The 5,672-nt window shown below is 41.5% G+C and overlaps 1 pseudogene; it reads right to left on the bottom strand.

Moving 5' to 3' along the window:
- Positions 1-1,352: 1,352 nt before the first annotated feature.
- On the bottom strand, positions 1,353-1,440 carry LOC127190181 (uncharacterized; annotated as a pseudogene).
- Positions 1,441-5,672: the final 4,232 nt, after the last annotated feature.

Raw genomic sequence — 5,672 nt, forward strand, 5'->3', positions numbered from 1 at the left:
AAAGAACTACAAGCAACCAAGGAGTGTTGAGAGCAGGAGAGAGAGCCTTCTCCAGGGAAGAGCTGCCATATTGATTATCCAATACCAAGTGGTTAACCCCGAAATTGTGTATACACAAGTAACATTATACATACAGAACAGAATGTGTTTATATATTTAGAAACACACACACACACACACACACACACCACTACTAACACCACTAACAACAACAATTGGGGGGGAAAGCCCATGAATTTGAGAGAAAGCAAGTGAGGATATATGAAAAGTGTTGAAGGGAGGAAAAGGAAGTAGGATGCAATGACATTTTAACAGTTCTTTTTTCTTTCGACTGGGAATATGGGTGTGCTTACCTATTGTGCACAAGGTACTTGACTCAGTCTCCATGCTACATGAGCTAGACACAGTGGTTTATGCCTGTAATCCCAGCGTTCTAGAGGTAAATACCAGAAATTCAGAAGTTCAAGGTCATCCTCAGGCATGTAGAGAATCTGAGGCCACTTTGAGATATATAATACCATGCTTTATTTTTTAACTTATTTGCATTAATGCATGTTAGGGATGGTGAAAGGTGCCCAAGTCTGTCTGTGAGTATCAGAGGATGAGTTTAGAGACTTGGTTCTGTCCTTCTATTGTGGGTTATGGCATTTGAACTCAGGCAATCAGGCCTAAGTGGTGAGGCCTTTTATCCATTCAGCCCTTTCACTGGCTCCTGACATGATAACTTGTTTCCTGTTGGTTTGTTTATATTGTTTTTTTGTTTTGGTTTTTGTTAAAAGGAAAGGTTTTTCCTTTTTAAATTATTTTTCAGGTTAAAACACAAAGCAATAAACTTTATCATTACATCTTCGTGCATTTGCAGTTATGCTTTTTTCTCATACATTCCTCTCCTCCACTGCCAGCCTCTGTGTCCTATGCAACTTTGCAGCTGGCTCTCTTTCTACTTCCGGTTAGCCCCACTTCAGTTTCCTTATTATATGCATCCCATTATGTTATACGTATTTCACTATGTCTTCCTCTATTTCTAGTTTCATGACCCACAAACACACCTATATAAACATCCACATACATACATATAACTAAAATTAGGTTCCGCATATAAGAGGAAACATGCAGTATTTGCCTTACATTTATGTATGTATTTGTTTGTTTTCTACGTGTGTGTACACGTTTACATATGCCTGTGTCTCTAGCAGTCTACATGTGGAGCTCTGAAGACAACTTATAGGAACTGGTTCTCTGACTCCACCATGTAGGTCCCGGGGATCAAATATAGATTGTCCAGTGCCTTTGCAAGCTGAGTCATCTCACTGGACCCTGGTGTTTGTCTTTCCAAGTCTGGCTTACTTCACTTAAAAACAGGTCTGCTCATGAATTTGTATGTCATGTTTGTAGAGAGGGCATGCTAATCTTCTCTGTGTTATTCCAGTTTTTTTTTTGTTGTTGTTTTGTTTTTTTGCATGTGCTGCTGACATGGACATAAAACGTTTCACCTGCCTTCTTCCTGTGGGGCTGGAGACCAAGCGCGGGACCTCTCACGTGCTAAGCACATGCTGAACGGTACCCTAGCTCCCACTGGTACTTCACAAGGGCTCATTCGGTTTCCAGTACTGTACCTGGCTCTAGTATTTTCAAGGTGGTTAAAACACAGTTCGTTTTATCAAGAAACTCATAATCTTGTGAGGGAAACAGATCAGGACAGAGTGACAAGTCGTAGGATACAGAAACTTGGTACCATCGGGGGCCAGAGCAGAGACAAGACCCCCCCCCACAGTCTTTGATCTGAAGGAGCCCTCAAAGAGAAGCCTCATGGGAATTAGAAGGACAGTGTCACTTTTAATCATCCTAAGGGGTCAGAAATATTTAGAACAAAGGAACTACATATGTCAAGTTCACTGGGGTCTTACTCAGAGAGTGAAACAAGAGTAGTTTGGATTAACCAAAGAAACACCTTGGCTAGTCTGTCTCCACCTCTGAGATCCCTTTTAGATCCAGACATAATTGTGTGATGACACTGGTCAAAAAATTGAACACGTGTGTTTCAGTTTGATTCAGATAATACTTGTGTGGTCTCTCTTGTCTGGAAATAGCCTAGGGGAAAAATTTATGAGGACTATGTACGGGATGGAGAAGACTGAAGGGCCTGGCACTTGTACCACTCTCATTTTATTTGGGGGCAGGGGTTGTGTATTTAGAAAAGCAATGACTCTCTGGACAGCTCTTACCACTCCTGTGCACGTATAAAATGAAGTTTGTGTCTACTCTTGCTTATGTTTTGTGTTGACTGAGCTAGTAAAAAAAATAAATAAATAAACATGGAAAGGATATTCTGCTGTCAATAGGGTCCTATCAAAAAGAAGTACCGGCAATATCTGAGGCTGCCGCCACCTCTCATACATAGTGGTGTTAAGGGAGAAGAAAAACCCCCATTTGACACATCTCTGTGCTCATTTTTTCTGGTTGCAAATACAATTACAATTATGACTCTGTTTCTGTCTTTCTAGACACCTCTTGGGGAGATAGCAATGCATTTTACATAATGTCAGAGCATTTGAAGGCACGGTTTAGCAAGATGATTTTCTCAGGGCCCCGAGGCCTATGATTGAATGAGTGGGTACTGGGGCTGTTGATTTCCTGAAATTGGTCCTTCCCTTCTGGCTGGTATGTTTCAAAAATAGCTGTTATCGGGGGAAAACCTATTCATTCCATGAAAGTGTGAGGTCATCGGGATGCCTCCACCCTTCCTACACTTACAATGCTGAGACCTTTTCTGTAGTGTTAGATGCCAAAAGTGCCTCTAACCTGGAGACTTGCCCTCTACAGAAAGCTCACACCCATGAACAGGGGGCTGAAGACAAGGTGTGAGGAAAGTGGCAGTTGCATAGCACTGGTGAATACATGAGAATGTGAGAGGTCATGTAAATAACTCAGTTGTGTACCAGTGAAATAGAACCTTAAATAGTCTAGTGCTTGGGACTGGAGAAATGGCTCAGTGCTTAAGAGTTCTTACTGCTCTTGTAGAGGGCCTGGTTCAGCTCTCATCAGCCATTTTGGGCATCTTACAACTCTCTGTAATTGAAGTTTCTGCAGAGGGACCCAAAGGCCTCTTCTGGCCCTTACACTACAGCAGGCACAGACAAACATGCACAAATAAAAACACATGTCTAAAAAACTGTCTATGATCATCTTGCTGCAAAAATAGAGAAAATAAGGCTATTTTAAAGAAGCTAGTATTGGTGCTGGAGAAATGCCTCAGCAGCTGAGAGTAGGTGGATCCAGGTTCCATGCCCAGCACCGCCATGGAGGGTCAGAACCTTTTACCACTGCAGTTTCGCAGGATCCGATGATGCCCGCTTCTGACTTCTGTGGGCTCTTGAATGCTCTTGGTACTCACACATACACTCAAAGCCTGCCCATGAAATAAATAAACACTACAAAAGAAGTATTAAATACAATAATCATCAATTTACCTGATATAGCAGTTTTCCATTTTGATTCAGATTATGTAACTAAATTTATTTCCGGAATTCTAATCTCTAAAATTATCTTTTTATATACCTAAAATAAAAGCTTATGGTTTATCCCTCTGTTTTGCCTTCCTCATGCCTGAGGGATCCTCAATAGAAACAGCAGTGTCTGCCTGCAGTGAGTGACCAGTGTGTTTGCTGCACAGAGGGTTTCCCTGTTCAGTTCTGGATGGCCTAAAATTTTCAGTGTAAACCGGGCGGGGGGGGGGGGGAGGCTTTAAACTTGGCCTTGACCCTCTTGCCTCTACTTGCTAAGTGCTGGGATTGTAGGTCTGCACTACTACACCTGACTTAGATACATATTTTTAAGAAGTTGACTACTTTGTGCTGTTTGAGGGCCATCAAAATGAATTCACTAGTGTTCTTTCTTTCCTTTCTCCCCCTTTCTTTTTTCTTTATTCTCTCTCTCTCTCTCTCTCTCTCTCTCTCCTCTCTCTCTCTCTCTCTCTCTCTCTCTCTCTCTCTCTCTCTCTCTCCCACACACACACCTCTTTGAGACAAACTCTCACTATTATATCCCTGCATGGCCTGTGTAGACCATGGAGGCTTCAAAACCACAGAGATCTCGTTAAAGACATGTATTACTTATACTTGGCTTCTTAACAAAGCTTTTACTCCTAATGAAGCTACCAGTTTACAGAAGAAATATAGAATAGTATACATTGGTAGTATACAAACGCAAGACACCACAATAACATCCCCTCATGCTGATTTGAATATTTATTATGTTATGTGTTTTATATGCATCATATTTATTACTAGGACTTCCTCAAAATGATAAGAGTTATTGTCGGGAAACCCTGCTTCTAAGGTCACAGTACACCTTGGGTTTGGTGCAAAATGGAGGACTCCCTTTGCCAGTAAGGCTTCCTCTTCCTTGCTCGGGGATCCCAGATCCCCACACCCTCTACCTGAGTAATAGCATGTAGTCCTTAGTGAAATAACAGGTCCAACTCTCTTTCTCCTTATAACACCCCATTCAGCAAGTACCTGAGATTCCTTCAGTGCTTCTCTATGAGGTATCTCAGTGCCTTAGCCCTCCAGCCAATGTTGTTTTCCACCCTAGAAAGCCCCATCCCCTCCCCAATGATCTGCATAACCCTCATTCAACCTGAATAAAACTGATCTTTCTCCCTGAAGCTGATCCCAAATGTCATCATTTCTGTTCTACTCACAAGCCACCAAATCCTCAGTTCGTTGCTTCTGTTCCCTTGACAGGTTATAATTCCTGCTTTCTCTTATATTTTAGCAACAGGGTTTGACTAAGTAGTTCAGGGGTAGTTTTCAACTCCTACCTCATGAATTTCCAGGTGCTGCAATCATAGGAGTTTGTCATTGTGACCAGCTGTGCCATCTTCATGGGCTTGGAATTACTGTAAAGTCATAGAGGTAGCCAAAGGTAGAAGCAGGTTTGTGTTGGGCCTGTCATGTGCTAACAATACCTCAGTTCTTTTCATAAATTCCTCTGATGATACAGGAATGTCTCATCTAATTACTGACACTAATGAATATCAGTAGCTAGGGGTGATGGCTATCAACCTTAAAAGAAAATAAAGAGGCCAGCCTGGTTTACAAAGAAAGTCTAGGACAGCCAAGGCTACACAGACAGAGAAACGCTGTCCCAAACAAACCAACCAACAAACAAAAAATTAAAACGAGTAAAAATTACATTATTATCATTTCTATTTTAAATCTAGAGGAAAAGGAAACCCAGACATCTTTATGCAGGAGAATTATTTGAAACAAACTTTATTTTAAATTTAAATTAAATCAATGACTTCTGTGGAGACAAGGTCTCACTCTGTAGTCTAGATTGCCTTAGAGCTTACTATGTTGCCTAGGGGGCTCAAAGTTATTTCAGTCTTACTTTTCTCAGCATCCTGAGTGCTAGGGCTGCAGGCATGACCTGCCATGTCTGGCCCAGAAGTAAACTTTGAAGATGAGTGCCATCACAGTGTTAAGGGGTAGATATCAAGAACTGGGATGTGCCCAAGATTTTACCTAGGCCCTGGGTCTGCGTATTCTTCACTAAACTCAGATTTTAAGTTATTTTATTTTATTTTTTGAGATAGACTCTCTCTGTGTAGTCCGTGCTAGCCTGGAACTTGCTGTGTAGGCCAAACTGGTCTTGAATACACTATTTTC

The sequence above is a fragment of the Acomys russatus genome, chromosome 5 (assembly GCF_903995435.1).
Source record: "Acomys russatus chromosome 5, mAcoRus1.1, whole genome shotgun sequence".
Lineage (NCBI taxonomy): Eukaryota > Metazoa > Chordata > Mammalia > Rodentia > Muridae > Acomys > Acomys russatus.